The 20014-nt window shown below is 40.4% G+C and overlaps 1 long non-coding RNA gene across 1 annotated transcript in view; it reads right to left on the bottom strand.

Moving 5' to 3' along the window:
• Positions 1-19257, bottom strand: part of LOC306646633 — a 39215-nt gene extending 19958 nt beyond the window's left edge. The window contains exons 1-2 of the long non-coding RNA XR_013759904.1: positions 19243-19257; positions 17808-18029 (exon numbers count right to left, since the gene is read on the bottom strand). This is a non-coding gene — a long non-coding RNA (uncharacterized lncRNA). The remainder of the gene's footprint in view (positions 1-17807; positions 18030-19242) is intronic.
• Between the last annotated feature and the right edge of the window lie 757 nt (positions 19258-20014).

Genomic DNA, 20014 nt, shown 5'->3' on the forward strand with positions numbered 1-20014 from the left:
GTAAATATTTGCATTTGGTGAAGATGCTGGGGATAAGCCTGGGAAAGGATGAAAGTTTGCTTTATCCCCTCAGGGCCCATTGTTATTGGCAAAGGGTGTTCGGGAAGAGGTTTAATGTTTGGCTGATTTCCCCTCCCTCCTTCCTAGCCACACTGTCCCTCCATTTTTCTTGGGGAGATGTGTTGTAGGAATATTATTTTCCATAATCCTTCACTAGGTTAACTTGGTCTGATGTAGACAATTTACAAACACATCTAAAATATATGTGCTGTCAAAACATACCACAAACATATGCATACAGGTGAGAATACAGACAGATGGTGAAAGAATGGACATTTTTTTAAGCTGTCTGAGGTCACCCTCCCAGTTATCTTAACTCCCTAAGGTCACCCTCCCAGTCATCTCAACTCCCTAAGGTCACCCTCCCAGGAATGGGAACAAAGCCCCTAAAGCTGTTCCAAGAAACAGCCCCAAACAGAGAGTAAAAGAGTAAATTGAGCCAGATAGCTAGATAGTGCTCAAACAGAATGATTACCAGAAACTATTGACCAGAATCTACGCCCTGTTGTAAAACATTGTGAAACATGTTGTATGTTATCAGCAAACCCAGAACCCCCTTTGAAATTTCCCTGCAGCTTTGTCCCCCTTTTCCCTTTCATGTGCGACCCCTCCCGATGTGTGGTTTCTGCCTTTATAAACCTACAAGATTTTCTGCTAGGGACTCGACTCCTCGAGTTGGGTCCCAGCGCACTGGAATAAACACCTCTTGCGGTTTGCATCAAGTGACGCCTCCTGCGGTTGATTGGGGTTGCCGTCCATCCATGGGACAGAGTTGGGGTTTCCTTTTTGGGGGCCTTACAATGGAAATAAAGATCTTGTGATTGTTGTTTGTTTTAAAATTGTAGTCACAAGGGCTGGGGAAGGAGCTCAGTGGTAGTGTTTGCCTAGTCAGCTGGAGGCCCTGGGTACTACCTTCAAAAAAAAATTAGTCATGAGACATGTACAGGAGTTTGGTAACTTATAAAGGTGATGGGAATCAGTAGAGAAAGCAGAGGCCTCAGAAACAGCCCAAGTGTCAGTTTTTAATCAAAGTGACTTGATATTGGGCTCCTTTAAAAACCCTCTAAAACATCTGATTATTGGGTTCATTCTGGGACACACATATCCTTTTAACCTTTTTCTCTCCTCTCCACAACCTCCACTGAGAACCACACCCTGTAAATTATTCATTTTCAAACAAGTCATTTATTAGGTTAAAAATGGGAGAGGGGGTGAGTTTTTATCTCAAAGAGACAGAGGAGGGCTGGGAGAAGAAAGCAGTCAGTGGAAGAACTCAGACTGAACTCAGACTGAACTCAGACGAGCTGCGTGAGACCTTGGGTTCTGGTCTCCAGCAGCAACAGTTTTAAAAGGAAACACAGGAAATAAATACTGTATAATTTTTAGCAGAAAGGAGTTTGGAGAACCCAGTGTGATGGTGCAGGCCTGTCATCCCAGTAAATGGGGAGACTGAAACAATGGATCACAAGTTCAAGATCAACCTCAGAAATTTAGGGAGACCCTGTATCAAAATCAAAAATAAAAGGTCTGGGTATATATGTAGATCTGTACTACAGCACCCCTGGGTTCATTCCTCACAGGGGAAAAAAATTCAGAAAGGAGTTTGGCTAGACATATTGATCTATTGAATGCCTTGGGTAGGGTAATACCTATCTTGATTTCCTTTTATTGTGGGGGGAGGGTCCTTTTTAGTTTCCTGAATTACACACACACACACACACACACACACACACACACACATATTGCAGTTGCTATAGGTACTCTGAGACTGATAGATGGATTTTAAACAGCTTCCAGAAGTGTATTTTTGTCTTTGTGATCACTTGATATGCCAAAATAGTAAGTCCTTTGCAATCTCAAGCATCTCACCTATCCATAAGATTTTATTGCCTTATTTTATTTTATTTTTGCTTCTCTTTCTTTATTATGGAATATGAGGTATCCCCCAAAGCTCACATGTGAGACAATGCTAGAATGTTAGGTTCAGAGGAGAGGTGATTGTGTTATGACGGTCTTAGCCCAATCAATGAATTGATCTGAGAGGGATTACTGAAGTGGAAGGGTGTTGCTGGAAGAGGTAGAAATTGGGGTGTGGTTTTGTGTGTTTAATTATATGTGGCAAGTGAGTTCTCTCTCTCTCTCCCTCCCTCCCTCCCTTCCTGCTTCTCTCCCTCTTCCCCTCTCTCTCCCTCTCCCTGTCCCTCTCACTCTCCCTCTCATTCTCCTTTCTGAGAACCATCATGTGAACTGATCCTGTGTCACACTCTCCCACAATAATTTTAGTCTTCACCTGGGGCCCTGAAGAATGGAGCCAGCCTTCTATGGACTAAAAATCTTTGAAATTGTGAGCCCTCAAATAAAATTTTCTTCATCTACAATTGTTCTTGTCAGAACTTTTTGTCACCATAGCAAAAAAAAAAAAAAAAAAAGACTGAAAGCTTTCTTTTATGATGCTGTGCTAACAAAGAAATTAAGGGCCTTGTGCATACTCCATAAATACTGTAGATCACTGGTACACACATCCTCAGCCTTTGCCTTTATTTTATCTCCTCCATACCCCAGAGATTAAACCCAGGGAAGGCCTCAGGCCTACGTAGACCAAGACAAATGATATCCCACTAAGCTTTTCTTCCCAGCCCCCATTTTTATCACATTTTGTTTTTGTTTATAAAATTTTAATCTTTTTTAAACTGTTAAAACATTTCATTCTTTCCTACAAAATACTTTATAATTTTAAAAAAATACATGGAAAATGATTTTTTACAGCAACTACCCAAGTTGTTGCTTATTTTTTCCAGCATTTTATGATCTTTTACTTGTCCTTGGCATCAGGGAGCAGATGTTTACCTCAGAGAAAAATATAGATTTCACTTTCTGAATGTAGAGTGGGTTGTCTTTAAATTATCTGAATAAAGTATTTCTTTCTGAGTACGTAGCTCCATTTATACCTCCCATTTTTAGAAAAGAGGTGAAAACAAACAGACATTTCTGCCAGTGACAGATTAAACAGAAACCAAAACTTTTAGTCATCAGCAGAAGTCCTCACCTTTAGAGGTTCTGACTAGATGGGAACTTTATAGGTACTTTACTAAGAAGTCAATGTTGTAGCATGGAGCGTGGGCTTGGGTTCTTTGTTTCACAAATTTGAAAAATGAAATCCAGGGGCACAAGGGTAAAAGCAAATTAACAGGATTTGTTAGCATAATAGAAAGAAGGTTAGTCCTCCCAAAGAGGGAAGGGCCCCAAAAGAAGGACCCCAGGGAATGATGATTGATATATCAATCCACCAATCCAGTAGGGGTTTGTATGGATTTACAGAGTAGAGAGTTAGTCCTCTACCCAATCCCAGGTAAGGCACTCAGCATCCAGGAGCTCTTCATCCACCCACTGTATTGTCAGGTGACAGAGGAAATCAGTTCACATTGTCAGGTTATTGTCATCCCCATTTTTGGTCATTGTCTGGGTACCAAGGCAGCAGATACTTCACTGAATCAAGAACTAAAGAGAGGCGGTCAGTGTAGATAAATAGTAATCAGGTCAAATTTTGAAAAGAAGGCTGGTTTGTGTCTGGGAAGTTGGCAACTGCCCTTGCCCCTGGGAGATTAGAATATTACTGCCTCCAGAGCCTTTTGATTACCAAGATTATGTGACTATACTGCCCCTTCCAGAAGGTTGTTAATGAAGCACCTGCTGAGCAGATGGGGAGAATGCCTCCTGGACTGCTACCTGCATGACTCACTCCATTTGGCCCTTCCCCCAGCCCATCTGCTTCTCACTTTTTGGATATCCCTCTGTCATCTCCTGGGCCTAGTAATGTACGCAGGAAGGAGAGAGATAAGGGGAAAGAAGACAGAGAATAAAGCAAATCTAAAGTGTATAAAGGGGGTAAGATGATCTCGCTTCTTGGAATACCAGGACACAAGATATGTCCCTCCAGGGACAAGTCTGTTTTACTATTTTTAAAATAAAACCTGCTTTCTACACTTGCCTCAGAGGACTTCTCTAATGTTCAAAGTTCAAGATTTGAGGAAACAGAATGTAAGTAATTCCACGGAACCACGCCAGACACGGGAAATCACATAAGGGAGTTTATTAAGCAAACAGTGTCTCCCTGCAGGGTAAGAGAGAAAATGAGAGGAAAAGAGAAAGTACATGAACTAGAGAGAGTGGAAGAGAAAGGAGGAGAAAGAAAGAGAGTCAGGGGGAGAGAAAGCATGAGAGAAAAGATGGGGTGATAGCTATCCCTAAACAGTTGAATTCTGCCAGACTAACAGGGGACCAATATTGGAGAAGGATACTTGCAAGCTGACTGATGAACCAGTAGCTAGCCAGGATGTTCACAGATTGACAAGTGATTGGGAGGTGGGGAAAATTCCTGCACCTGATGGGCGGGGGAGCAGCTTACACAGAACACATCACTGGAAACTGGCAGTATCATCTCTATCATTTAGTTCTTCTCCTTCTCCTTACATCGGAGTAGACCTAACCTTGTTGAGGCTTGATTTCGTGCAGTGTCTCAGTTCTACTGCAGAAAGAACTGCACTCTAGAAGCCAAGTTTACTGTCTGTCCATTTTAACCCTTTCTCCTGCCTCAACACGAGAGTATGTGTGGGTGGAGAGAGAGAGAGAGAGAGAGAGAGAGAGAGAGAGAGAGAGAGAGAGAGAGAGAGAAAGCTATAGATCAAGGCTCTTGTTTACATGAGGGACATCCTGTTCATGACTTACCATGTGTAGGAAAAATGAGGCATGACAAATGGCCCTTTTTCTTTATTTTTTTCTCACACTCCTTCCTTCTCCTTCCAGTACTGGGGACTCAACCCAGGGCTTGGTGTATTTTAGGGAAGTGCTCTGCTACTGAGCTATATTCCTAGCCCCATGGCTCTTTTTAAATTTACAATTGCTCCAGTGATTGCAGCTTCAGATAATTAATAATCTGAGCATATTTTGAGAAGGCATACCTCAAGACTCCTTGAGTTGCAGAAGGTACTCACTTTATGGTTTTTCTTCCTTCCATACAAAGTGTCATTGCTTTAATTTTTAAAAGATTTTTTAATGTTGTATTTCTTCACACTTTTTAAGCTTTATTTTCATGAGGTGCTGAGGATTGAACCCAGTGCCTCACACATAAGCTAGAGCTCTACCAGTGAGCTACAACCTCGGCCCTCTTGAATTTTTTCTTTTTTTGGGTTGTAGTCAATAGAATAACTTTGTTTTATTTATCTTTAAATGTGCTGAGACTCAAACCCAGTGTCTCACACATGTCAAGCAAGTGTTCTACTGCTGAGTTGCAATCCTAGCAAACACACATTCCAAAGAACTGTGGGTAAAGCTCAGTGGTAGAGCTTGCCCAACAAACTGGAAGGCACTTGATTTGCTGCCTTCACCCCACACTGCCAAAAAAAGTCCCAAATAAATAACAACAAAAACACCATATTGTACCACCATCACTGACATTCATATCTATGATGATTTTCCTGTCCTCACAACACTGAAATATCTCAACACAGAAAGCTACATTTTTTTAGAAAGTTTTATTTTCCACCTATGTTGTGCATGTATTTTACCTAAAATTAATTTGCTATTTGACTTAGATTTTAGAATTAGTAGATTTAAAGAGGTGTGTGTGTGTTCTGTGCATATCTCTCATGTAACATGCACCAGATATGTGTTACCCAAGTTCAAAATCTCAAAATCATCTTGTTTGTGGTTTTTAAATTTTTTGTACTTCACTCAGAACAGCAGCACAAATTATTTCACTTATACAGTTGTATTTTCTTTAACAAGAATAAATCAAATAAACCAATGAATAATCATTTTCTTGAATCTCACATGCACCCAATGTGTATATACTAAGCATTTGCTGTAGATTGCCTAGTAAAATACTAAGGCTAGGGTCATTTTACATATGGTCTATTGAAGCCTGATGTTTACTAGAGAAAGCATCATTATTATAAATATTTGATATATGTGCAGCCAGGAAAACAGCACATGCCTGTCATGGGTGACATGGTGGTGCAGCAACTCAAGAGGCTGAGGCAGGAGCTCCGGAGTTCAGTTAACCTCAGGAACTTAGTGAGACCCTAAGTAAATGAATTAATGAATAAAAAATAAATAAATAAATAAACAAATAAATAAATAAATGGGGCTGGGTATGTGGCTCTGTGCTCAAGTGCCCCTGGGTTCCATAAAAAAAAAAAAATAATTGAAGAAAAATATCATTTTGTCCTTTTTGTTTTTTTCTCTTTCAACCGCACCCAGGCCCTAAGAACTTCATTCCACTGTCTCAGGGAGAAGTGTTGTATTATTTTTCAAATTTATTTGCTGATAGATCTTTATTTTATACATCTATTTATAAGTGGTGCTGAGGATAAAACCCAGTGTCTCACACGTGAGGCAAGTGCTGTACAACTGAGCCACAACCCCTGCCCAAGTGTTTTATTCTTGACCTCTGGTAGTGACAGGTACAGAGAAAACTTCTTGGGATGTGGGGTGGGCTGGGCCTGGAGGTAAGGGTGGGTTCTGACTTAAATGACAGAATGGAATTAGGATTCTTTGCCAAAGGCAGGAGAGAGTGACCAGAGACATCATCTGGGGCATGGTTGAGACTGAGGAACTTGATCAGATAAGAAGGGTGAAAGTAGTGTCTCCCCACTCATTGCTTCAAGCACAGTATATAACAAAAAGAAAAAAAAAAAGAAAAGACCAAACCAGGCATGGTGTCCTATGTCTGCCTATTTTCCAAGGAAGTTGGGAGGCTAAGGAAGATAGGAAGATCTGCAAGTTCAAGACCACCCTAAGCAATTTAGTGTGGCCCCATGCAACTTAGTGAGACCTTGTCTCAAAATAAAATATAAAAAGGGCTGGGAATGTGGCTCAGTGGCAAAGTGTCCCTGTGTTCATTGCCCAGTAACAGAAACAACAAAAAAAGAAAGGACCAGAAAGAAGCCCCATCCCTCCTTTTCCCCTGATGCTTGGATAACTGCTCCATTTCTTCTTCCTCAGCCAGAGCTAGATGTCTATAGAAGAAAAAAACATGATGGCTAGGGGTTGGGGATCATTTCAGCCGTGATAGAGCATGCACAAACTGCTGAGCATGCCAGAGGTCCTTGGTTGGATTCCTGGGGACCTACAACAAAGAAACAAAGGAAACAGCAATACCAAAACAAAAACAAAACAAAACAAAAAAACATAAAACACAGTTGATTCTGTTAGCATAAAAAGACCAGGCCAGATGGATGCAAACTTCATGAATCATTTGTTTAAAATGAAACAGAGTTTCATGCTTCTGATGAACCCACTATCTTAGTGGAAAATGAGCCACTGAAAAAAGGAGAGAACTAGGTTTATACAGGTTATTCTGAGAGGTTGTAAGTCCCCCAAAAAGGAAACCCCAACTCTGTCCCATGTATCGACGGCAACCCCAATTAACCGCAGGAGGCGTCACTTGATGCAAACCGCAAGAGGTGTTTATTCCAGCACGCTGGGACCCAACTCGAGGAGTCGAGTCCCTAGCAGAAAATCTTGTAGGTTTATAAAGGCAGAGATCACACATCGGGAGGGGTTGCACATGAAAGGGAAAAGGGAAAAAAAGCTGCCGGGAAATTTCAAAGGGGGTCTGGGTTTGCTGATAACATACAACATGCTTCACAATGTTTTACAACAGGGCGTAGATTCTGCTCAATAGTTTCTGGTAATCCTATTGTTTGAGCACTATCTGGCTATCTGGCTCAATTTACACTTTTACTCCCTGTTTGGGGCTTGTTCCTGGAACAGCTTTAAGGGCTTTGTTCCTGTCACTGGGAGGGAGACCTTAGGAAGTTGAGATAAAACAAACAGCTTTAAAAAATGTCCATTCTTTCAAGGTGACTTAATGAGCATGTCAGTTTGGACACTCAGAAATTTGGGATGTTTTACTGGACAAAATTGGAAGGGTCTATGTTCAGCAGTCAGCTTGGGCACTCAGGAAACAGGTTTTTGAGAATATGAAATTTTTTATCGGGCAATATTTTTATTTGGTAAAGAGCGGAGGCTCTGGGAGGATCAGCTTTCAGTGTTTATGTCTTTCCCTTCATGGTCCCCCAATGTATTGTTGCTGGGAAAGGATTTATTCTTTGGCTTCTTTTCTAGGGATTGTTCTGTCATTGGGAAAAATGAACTGGGAAAGCTTTCAATATATGGCTTTCTTTTTTATTCCCTTTTCTCAGGTCTCACCATTCTGGACTTTTTTTTTTTTTTATCCAAATTTTAGACTCTGAAAGGAAAGGGAAAATTGGACATTAAGGTATCTAGTTTTGTGCTGGTGATACTGCTGGTTATTGTTGATGAACTTTGATTCCTCAAATGTTGCAGTTTGAACATTAGATAAGCAGACTGAGGCAAGCATATAAAGCAGGTTTTATTTAAAAGTAGTAACACAAATTTCTCCCGGAAGAGCGAAGGGGGCCTTTGTCAGTATTCCTCTCTCCCAAGATAGTGAAAGCACCCTGCTTCTTTCTTTTTCTTTTTTTATTTGTGGCACTGGAGATTGAACCCAGGGCCTTATGCTTACAAGGCAAGCCCTCTACCAACTGAGCTATATCCTCAGCCCCTGGAAACTTTTATAGACTAAAGTTTTCTTTGCTATCCTACTCTCTCCACCTTTATCTCCTTCCTTCCTAAAAGATGCTGGTGGGATGGTCAAAATATGAGAAGCAGATGGTCAGGTGGAAGAACCAAATGGAGTGGTTCAGGCAGGAAGCAGCCCAGGGGGCATTAACTAACAACTTACTTTCTGCAACATTTTGGAAGGAGTAGTAAAGGCCAATAATCTTGGTAAACAGAGGACTCTGGAAACATTGATATTCCAATCCCCCAGGGGCAGTTTCCAATTTCCGGAATTCAAACTGGCCTCCATTTTCTCCATTTGACCCATTCACACATCTATCCTAACTGCCTGTCTTTAATTCTGTCTTCGCTGGGAGGGGGTAACATAGGAAAGGGAACTTTCTTTTAGAGTCTTAAAATTTAATATAGGGGTCATGCAGAGGGGAATGTGTGTGGTAAGTTCTGAAGCCATTTTGATTAATGTCAGTTCTCTTTATGTTGCTCCAGAAGATCAGAGTGGCAGAAGGAGAGATGCCCTGAGATGTTTCTGAGATATTGTTGTTGAACTGATTACTTTATTAAGAAATTAAAACTAGGGCTTGGGATATAATTCAGTTGGTAGAATGCTTGTGTTGAGAACAGGGTGATATTTGTGCAGCTAACTGTCTTAATCACCAGGATGCAGGCAGTTGCCACTGCACCCTCAAAAGCCAATACAGTGCAAGCAGGACTGCTGGGCCCCCATGCTTATCGAGGTTGTTAAGAAATATTTGTCTGAGAAATGTGCAGCTGCCTAGAAACCTTAACTATCAAGGACAGGGGGCCTAACTCCGACTCATCTCTTGCATAGTCCACCCCTTCCCTCCTCCCCTCTTCCTCTAGGACCGTTCAGTTCTGGTGGGACCCAATGAGAATCAAATAGATTGGCAGGACCCAACCAGAGGAGGACTAATGTTTAGCTGTTCAAATGTTAACCAATTAAAAAGAACACTGTAAAACTGTTTGCCTTTCATTATAAAAGCCTGCTGAACAAAGGCTCAGGGCCTCTTAGTGTCACCGGGTTACCGAGTGCCCGGAGGACCAGGCTCAAGATTGCTAATAAATGACTCTTTGTTGCTTGCATTGATTGTGGTCTCTGGTTTTCTTTGTGGGGTCTCGAGCCACTGGGCACAACACTTGCTTCACAATCACATGGCCCTGGGTTCAAATCCCCAGTACTGCCAAAAAAAAAAAAAAAAAAAAAAGAAAGAAAGAAAGTAAGTAAAACGAAAATAGGGGAAAGAAAAAACATTATACAAGTTCATGAAGATTAACTAGTTCTGTTAGGTTAGGGGAAATAATTGTAGCACACAGAATAAAAATGAATTAACTTACTAATGTTATGAGAATAATACTGAAGCCAGAATTAAGGACAGGTAGTTAGTGTAGAAATAGGGGATCAGGTCAAATCAAGGAAATGAAGCCACGAAGCCATCTGCCTCTGGAAGTTGGAGATTGTTCCTGGAAGAATGGAATGTCAAGGATCTCCAGAGCCCATTGATTACCAAATTTACCTGCCTTTATCAAGGACTGCAAGCATGGAGCTGCTAATTAATGCCCCCTGGGCCCTTGCCGGGCTGAATCACCTTGGCCCTCCCTCTGCCCATGGCTTCTCACTTTATGCAAAACCAGGCCTAGTCAATTAGGCAGGAAGGCGAGATAGGGGGGAAAAAAACTGGAGAACGAAAGAGACTTTAACCTATAAAAGATGTAGGGTGTGCTCACTTCTTGGGACTTTAGAACATCAGCCATGGTTCCCTTCTTCCTGCCGGGAGAAGTCTGTATTATTACCTTTAAATAAAACCTGCTTAATATGCTTGCCTTGGCGTGCTTCTCTAGTGTTCAATCTTAAACTTTAGAAGGAGCAGAACTCGTCACCATTAAATGGCGGTATCAATACTAGCATGAAAGGTGAAGATTAACTTATTTTTTAGTGCTAAGAAAATGACTTTGGCATGTAATATAAATGAGGACTTATTCTTAATTAATGCCCAATCAGATTTAGGATGTTTTTCCCATGTTTTCAGGGGTCTGGTTTCTTTGCAGCATAGCAAGCATGATTAACCTAGGAATTGTATTCTCCTGGTGAAAGAATGGACATTTTTTTAAAGCTGTCTGAGGTCACCCTCCCAGTTATCTTAACTCCCTAAGGTCACCCTCCCAGTCATCTCAACTCCCTAAGGTCACCTTCCCAGGAATGGGAACAAAGCCCTTAAAGCTGTTCCAAGAAACAGCCCCAAACAGAGAATAAAAGGGTAAATTGAGCCAGATAGCCAGATAGTGATCAAACAGAATGATTACCAGAAACTATTGACCAGAATCTACGCCCTGTTGTAAAACATTGTGAAACATGTTGTATGTTATCAGCAAACCCAGACCCACTTTGAAATTTCCCTGCAGCTTTGTCCCCCTTTTCCCTCTCATGTGCGATCCCTCCCGATGTGTGGTTTCTGCCTTTATAAACCTACAAGATTTTCTGCTAGGGACTCGACTCCTCGAGTTGGGTTCCAGCGCGCTGGAATAAACACCTCTTGCGGTTTGCATCAAGTGACGCCTCCTGCGGTTGATTGGGGTTGCCGTCCATCCACGGGACAGAGTTGGGGTTTCCTTTTTGGGGGCCTTACATTTGGGGGCTCGTCAGGGATAAGATGGCCCCCCCTCATCCACGGAGTCGACCTTGGAGGTAAGAAGGGGTACCCCGAAGTTGTCTGTCTTTGTCTTGTGTTTTGTTAGTTGGTCTGGTTCTGTGAGCACGCTGTCGGTTTCGGTGGCAGCCGTTCGGTGACTCGTGAGAGGGGCCGGACAGTGGCCGGTAGATGTGCCTGGGGGGCCACAGGTTGCGGCCGTGGGGGACGCCCTAAGAGTAGAAGGAGAGCCAGGGACGCCTGGTAGTCTCCGTCGGTAAGGGCGCTGATGGGGTTCAATTGGTGGATCAGAGATTGGCGCCCGTCTGGTTCTGGTTCTGTTGTGTGTTTGTGGCGGAGGTGGAGGAAGGGTTGGAACAACTGGGGGGTTCTCGGCACGGGCTACTCTCAGGTGGACCCCAAAGGTTCCTTCTCTGGATTCCCCCTCCTGACAGCCCTGAAGGGTAACTTAGCAAAGTAGCTTCAGTCTCAAAAGTAATGAAAAATAAGGTCTCATAATTTTAACATCCAACCTGTCCGGATGAGATGGCTAAAATGCCTTAGACACAGAGTTTCTGTTAAAACCTGTTTGATGCTTCCAGATCTCAGTCCAGGCTTACATTGAAATATAAATAAAAGAAGCCTAAAGGCTCAGTAGGAGACCAGTCTCAAACCCAGGGAAAGAAAAGGTAAAAAGAGTCTTTAAAACTCCAGCAAAGTAAATGCTATATTTTTAATTATATGTTTTTTTGAGCTCATGATTTTTTGATCAGTTCTATTTTTATTCAACTAGAGTTTTTGAACATCTGTTACACTGCAATGGAGATTCACCTATAAAGTTACAAGGGCTTGATTTTGTGTTATTTGTAAGTTGTGCTGTCTGATGTCATGTTTTGTCTGTATCAAAACTGAGCGCTCCTAAAATTAAAATTTAAAAATGGATCCAAATACTTTTAATTCACGTGATTTAAAAGAGGTTCAAATTGGGTAAACTAATAAGAGTAAAATGTCTTTGAAAATAACTTGCAAGTCTCTAGGTGGTCAAGCTAATAAAATATTGATGTTAATAAAATGTCTAATATCAATTGTTTCTAGGACTTTTCTTCAACAGGAAAGAGACAGCAAATACTGTACAGGACACTTGTCTGATATCTTGGTTTTTTTTTTACAGAATAAGTGAATTAGAGTTAACATGTATGGGATTACTCTAATGTGTTTGTAGAGACATCTGATTAATTTACAAAGTTAAAATGCTAATTGTTAAATAACATCGAGTACTTTTAACTCCTTAAATTCCATGGGGTATCATACTTAAACATTATTGGTGTTTTCATAGGTTGGTAAATAAAAGGGTTTAAACTTGATTTGTGTCATCACTAAACTAAAAACATGGTTACTAAGAGTTATGTCCTAACAAGTGCAATTCTATATATAAAGGGTCCCAAAAGTTTCAACTGTGTTTCAATTAGAGTACTATAAACAACAGAATATTTAATCTTATTAAAATAGAGTAATTTATCTAAATTCAGAAATTTCAAAAGAGTTGTTTCAGAATGTGAAGAAAAAGGGGTCAACGAATAGGAAAGAGAAAATAAAAGGTTCTGGTTATGGAAATATATTTAGTAAAAGGAATTAGGAAATGTTTCTGGGTAAGAAAGCGCTTGTGTGATGAAATACATGAGGGTCTAAGTAAGTGCTAAGAAAGTCTGTGTAAGTAAAGGGCAAGTTTCAACAAGTTTGTGTGTAACTAAGTTGGTTATATGTATGTGAGACAGCTAAAACTATTGAAGTTTTTTTTCCTAAGGTGAAATACTAATGTTCTGATATAAACCAAAGTTTAATTTATATGGTAGAATGACATGGTAAAATGACAAGGATTTGAAACACTAATTTACTCTTAACTTTGTGTCTATTAAGTTTTATTCTTTAGAACAATTAGTCTTAAAAATTGGGGTGTATACAATTATGGTTAAACAACTATTATAGAGTATTGTACTTTGTTACAGAGTCTACATTTTTCTTTAAAAACTAAAATTGGTAAGATAAAAGTGTCAAGGTAATTGTGAAATGGTCACTAGTTGTATATTAAATGTGTTCATATTTTTCAGGACCACAAGTTTTTAAAGCAAGGAATTTATTAAGCTCTGCTATCCTCCAGATTAAACTTGTCTGTAATGGTAATCTTAAACTTATAAAGAGTAAATTTTATTGGGGATTTATTTCTATCATTTAATGTTCTATTATAGGACCTGCTATCAATAGGGAATGTGTAAAATTTGTTACTTTTTACACTGGGATAAAGAATTTCAAATGTAAATGTATTTCTAAACATTAGAGTCTGATTTGTTTAAAGGTTAATATTGTGAAATATAAAAGAAACATGAAAACATTTTGCCACTTAATCACAAAAGGAAAGTTTAAAGCTCTCTCAGCCTTTCTTTGATTTATGTTTTAGATACTATGTTAAATTGTGTTAATTATAAAGTTTATATAGACTCAGGAAACAGTATATGTAAACTACTTAATGATATTTAAGGAAGAAGCAAAGATCAACATCAGAATTAGAACACTTAAGATCTGGAAAGAGCCCTGCCTTACCTGAGATAAGGCTCTGCCTCCCACCTTACTGCATGTTAGAGTGACTCCAAAATAAGTCAGACTTCAGCTTATTTAAAGTTATAGTCAAAAGATTGGTTCTTGTTGTAAAAGTACTGTGATCTCAAATAGGGGATAGAATGTACTTCTCAATCGAAATTCAAGATAGCTATTATACAAGCTGAATATATTTTTACTCTTGCTAATTTCATTTTGTAAAACTGTTACCTGTTAATGTTTTGCAGAAGTAGCTGCTCCAAGAACAAACAACCTAGGTAACTTGTGATAATAAGCCATCACCTATAGAATAGATAGTGGTAACTTCCAGTACTAATGCAGACTCCAGTTAGATTAAAGGGTAGATAACTGTAAAGTTATGGACATTAAAGTTAAAGCCCATTACTCTTAATTTATGACTGGTGAGACTGGCTTGCTGGATAATTAAGATCAAACTTAGAAATTGGAGTTAAATACAGAGGTCAAGAAAAGTCCATATTTGGGTCTTGCCCTCAACATTAGCCTGAACCCAGGGAATAAGAGAACTTCTCTAAGGAGCGTTGCAACTCTGGGTCACAAAACCTCCTGATCAAGGAGATTGTTGACTAGAGGATGAAAAATCATCCAGTGCATCTGCTGCAGAGGAGGATCATGGAAAAGGGGAAACATCCCTTGATGTTTCTAAAGGAAGTCACCCCATCAAGAGACCCTGCCTAACCAAAGTCACTGGTGGAGCTAAGGAGCCGCTCTTAAGTTCTCTATGAGTGACCCCTGTGGGACTCAGCTGACTCTTTAACAAGACAGGAACCAGGTCAATTTGACCAGCTTGATCTTAGATACCCAGCAAAACAGTTAAAACCAAAATATAGCCATTCTTGGGCAATTAAAGGAAATAATAGTTAAATGTAACTTAAGATGTAGCCTGATAACTATCAGAGAAACTGCCAGAGTCAGAAGTTTTTAGTCAGTTTAAGGCCTGCAGACTTTCCTACGCTACACAGGTAGACTTAATCTATGTTTGCCAGTATGATTATCTATTTGTAAGTAACAGAAGTATAGAGATCTCTAGTAAACACATTTTATACCAATAAAGGGATATTTTACAAAATCAGATGACATTAAGTAGCTTAACTATATTTTTGGGGGACATCTATGGCAATGTTAAAGTCCCCAAATAAAGGCCTTGTCCTCTCCAGCCTTTGCTAGGCCTAGTTATGGGAACAATTTCTCAGTTCTTCCACCTCCTGGTGAGAGATTAACTTCTGTCATTTTCATGATACTCAGTGGCATATTTCAGATGCTGCAACATTTACTTTGTGCTAATCTCATTTCAGTACTCATGTCTTTTTGTTCTTCTATCATAGAAGCAGCCACCCCCAGATGACTTTACAACCTGCTCTTCCCCAACCAGGCTTCTTCCTGGGACCCCTCGATTGACCCAATTTCTTAAAAAGAAGGAACTCCAAACTGCTTGCCCCTCGCTGCCCCCATTCAGCTTCGAAGCAGCCAGAATGACCGACGCCCCTTTTCATTTCCTTAACAAGCAGTTATGGGTTCCTAAAGCTAAAGGGGGGAATGAAGCCAGAGTTGGGAATAGGTAGTTAGTGTAGAAATAGGGGATCGGGTCAAATCGAGGAAATGGCCATAAAATCATCTGCCTCTGGAAGTTGGAGACTGCCCCTGGAAGAATGGAATGTCAAGGATCTCCGGAGGCCATTGATTACCAAATTTACCTGCCTTTATCAAGGACTATTTATCAAGGACTGCAAACAAGGGGCTGCTAATTGGTGGCCCGCCCCCTGGGCTCTTGCCTGCCTGAAATCACCTAGTCACCTTCATCAGGGAAAGAATAAGTGCTGTACAGGTACTAATGCTCAGGCAATAATACCAGTCCCTCCACCAAGGAAATAGCTTTGGAGAAGAGTATATAGAGACAGAAGTTCCATGATTAGAATTTACCAGAAAAGAAAATGGGGAAATGAAAGAATGGACATTTTTTTTAAGCTGTCTGAGGTCACCCTCCCAGTTATCTTAACTCCCTAAGGTCACCCTCCCAGTCATCTCAACTCCCTAAGGTCACCTTCCCAGGAATGGGAACAAAGCCCTTAAAGCTGTTCCAAGAAAAAGCTCCAAACAGAGAATAAAAGGGTAAATTGAGCCAGATAGCCAGATAGTGATCAAACAGAATGATTACCAGAAACTATTGACCAGAATCTACGCCCTGTTGTAAAACATTGTGAAACATGTTGTATGTTATCAGCAAACCCAGACCCCCTTTGAAATTTCCCTGCAGCTTTGTCCCCCTTTTCCCTTTCATGTGCGACCCCTCCCAATGTGTGGTTTCTGCCTTTATAAACCTACAAGATTTTCTGCTAGGGACTCGACTCCTCGAGTTGGGTTCCAGCGCGCTGGAATAAACACCTCTTGCGGTTTGCATCAAGTGACGCCTCCTGCGGTTGATTGGGGTTGCCGTCCATCCACGGGACAGAGTTGGGGTTTCCTTTTTGGGGGCCTTACATTGGTGGTTTAGTCATTTCCATCCTGCTTGAAAAACTATGCAAAACAAGAATAGGGATACCATTAACAGTATAGTTAAAATTAATAATCCATTTATGTTTGTAGAAAAGCCCCTAAAAGTGTTAAAGGAAGAAATACATTCAGCTACACTTCCCCAAATTTCTTCATTATCAAAAGTAGTGGATTTGGCATTAACTATGACCAGGATCTGAGATTGTTTTTAACACATCTAAAGAAACATTATAAAAATTATCAAGTCCCATTAGATGATGGTGTACACTCTGCTTTTAAATCTCAGTGTAATTGTATGGAAATCTAATAACACAAAAGTGAGTAATATTATAATGCCATTGAAGTCTCTGAATCTACTCTAAGTCTTTTATTTGTTTCCCTAGCCATATAACAGATTTTTTACTTTCAGGACCTCACTCAGAATTTCCTGTTCAATATGTACTTGAGTTTGCTGGGTTTCATTATAATTTTTATGAAATTGCTGAAGGTAATATGTTCTTTGGACCTCTTGTTTGAAGGCTATGACCACCATAGAGACAGAGGTAATGGTGCCACACAAACCAACAATATCAGCTATTAATAATCTGATAAATCATTTAGTCCAGTGCTTTAAATTCTTAGTGACTCCTGCATGAAAGTTACTGAAGGTAATTTTTCCACTTTTTTTTTCACTTTTATAGGGAGCCAGGTACCTACTGGCCCTTTAAGAATCTTAAGAGTTTGTTCTGGGTGCTGCTATATGGTTTTCACATTTAACATAATATATATTTTGTGAGACATTTTACTGTATTTGAATGTGTAAGGAATTTCCACAGAACCATGCCAGACATGGGAAATCATATAAGGGAGTTTATTAAGCAAACAGTGTCTCCCTGCAGGGTAAGAGAGAAAATGAGAGGAAAAGAGAAAGGAAAAGAAAGGGCACACGCTAGAGAGAATGGAAAGCCAGGAGGATAGAGGAAAGTGTGTAGGACAGACAGAAGAAGAATGGGAAAAGATGGTGGGAAATCTACAGTAAAACAGTTGAATTCCACCGGGCTAACAGAGGACCAATATCAGAGAAGGATACCTGCAAGCTGACTGATGAACCAATAGCTAGCCAGGATGTTCACAGATTGACAAGTGGTTGGGAGGTGGGCAAAATGGCTGTACCTGATTGAACAGCTTTATACATTACATTTCCCCATTTCTTTTTTTATAAGAAAATCTTTTGCTCTCCAGTTCTTTTTGAAGCCTTCTCTCTCCTTCCTGCCTGAGTGACTGGGGTTGGTTTTGCAGGTGAGATGTAAAAAGTCCATTCTCCTTCCAGACTTTCAAAGGCAGATGATTTTCATGGATTTCATTGTCTCGATTTGACTGATCCCCTATTTCTACACTAACTGCCTGTCCCCAATTCTGACTTCATTTACCCCTCTAATTCTAGGAACTCCTTCACTGCTATAGGGAAAGGGGGTGAAGACCATTCTGGCTTCTTTGAGCTGGAGGGGGCAGTGTGGGGCAAGCAGTTTGGAGTTCCCTTTTTATAAATTGAGTCAATTGAGGGGTCCAAGGTAGAAGTCTGGTTGGGGAAGAGCAGGTCGTAAAGGCATCTCGGGATGGGTGCTTCTATGAGAGAAGAATGAAAAGACATGAGTACTGAAATGAGATCGATACAATATAAATATTGCAGAACCTGGAACATGCCAATGTATATCATAAAGATGACAGAAGTCAGTAATTCATCACCAGGGGGTGGAAGAACTGAGAAGTTTTTCCCATAAAAAGGCCTTGCAAAGGCTGGAGAGGACAAGGCCTTTATTTGGGAACTTTAACATTGTCTAGTTTATCAGGAATGTAAACACAACATTTAGTAGAGGTTCTAGCAAACATAGATTCATGTGAATTAAAAATATTTGGATCCATTTTTAAAAGTTTAATTTTTATGCGTGCTTATATTTAACACAAAAGTAAAGGCCTTGTAGTGTTTATCTGCATTGCAATGTAACAGATGTTCAAAAATAACTCTAGAGTTGGATAAAAAGAACTGATCAAAAATCATTAACCTAGGTATGTAGGATCAAAATTGTGAGCTCAAAAATATAGCATTTAAGAAAAACAAAAGTCCTAGAAGAAAAATGATAATGGTCATTAATTATAGCATGAGAAAATGAGAAGGAGAGAAAAGTTGAAAGGAGAAAAGTATTCTGAGTTGTAGCCCAGGAGAAATTTAAAATGGACACATTTTTCTTTAGGCTTCAGACTGGTTTCCCACAGCGCCTTCCCCATTTACATTTCAATGTAAGCCTTGAATGAGATCTGAATCTGAAAGGGGCTAATATGTTCTAGCAGAAACTTGATGCTTAGGTCCTTTTAATTTAGGTTTGGAGGTGCTTGATCTTGCAGGGAGAGCTAATAAGTGAGAAAGAAAAGGTTTGAAAATAAGGAATCCCTTTCGATCTGCCCTCTCGCTCACGGAAGCTGTGTGCCATTACACAAACGGATTTTGATGGCTTTAAGTACTGGGGTTGGGCAAAGGGTTCCCAGGGTGGAATTTGCCAGGTTGGAGGGTCCAAATTCCATGGTGGGGACTGATGCAGCCAAGTCTGTGGCCAGGGCATCCCGAGGCCAAAGTACTGGGCTGGAGATGAGGGGCAGCACACTGATCGTGTTGTCACACAAAAATCAATGTAGGGTCAGGCAAAAGCCGATAAGAGTTGAGGACCTGATTTCAGGAATTTCGAAGACAAGTGCATGAGTGCGAGATGAGCCTCAACTGTGAGAGAGATCTCCACCATAAAATCAGGAATCCACCCAGCAGATAAACCGGCAAACTCACCAACCTGAAGTCTGGTGATAAATGCAGAGCAGAGTGTTCGGGCAGAATGGAAGGTGGGGCCGTATCTGGGGGTACTGGGGGTCTGATGGGGTTCCACTCCCTTGAGAGACAGTGGAAGATCCCATCCAAGTCTCGGCACCAATGTAAGGAATTTCCACAAAACCACGCCAGACACGGGAAATCACATAAGGGAGTTTATTAAGCAAACAGTGTCTCCCTGCAGGATAAGAGAGAAAATGGGAGGAAAAGAGAAAGGAAAAGAAAGGGCGCATGTGAGAGAGAGTGGAAAGCCAGGAAGATAGAGAAAAGTGTGTAGGACAGACAGAAGAATGAGAAAAGTTCGTGGGGAAGCTACAGTAAAACACTTGAATTCCACTGGGCTAACAGAGGACCAATATCAGAGAAGGATACCTGCAAGCTGACTGATGAACCAATAGCTAGCCAGGATGTTCACAGATTGACAAGTGGTTGGGAGGCAGTCAAAATTGCTGTACCTGATGGATGGGGGAGCAGCTTTGTACATTACAGAATGGACCCAGATGATTAAACATAGGGATATAATACATATACCATGAGGCAGAATTCTTTATGAAAGAAACAGTTAAGATAGAAAACAGTTTTTGATTTCCCATATTGAGACTCACATTTCAGACCCAAAAATCCTGAGTCAGACATTTTCCATGTTTAAGGTCATACTGAAGCTGTTCAACCTTGTTTCTTACCATTTCAGCTTGATTTACATAGAATATGTAAACATAGTGATACTGCCTTT

This window comes from Sciurus vulgaris, assembly GCF_902686455.1.
Source record: "Sciurus vulgaris genome assembly, chromosome: 16".
Taxonomy (NCBI): domain Eukaryota; kingdom Metazoa; phylum Chordata; class Mammalia; order Rodentia; family Sciuridae; genus Sciurus; species Sciurus vulgaris.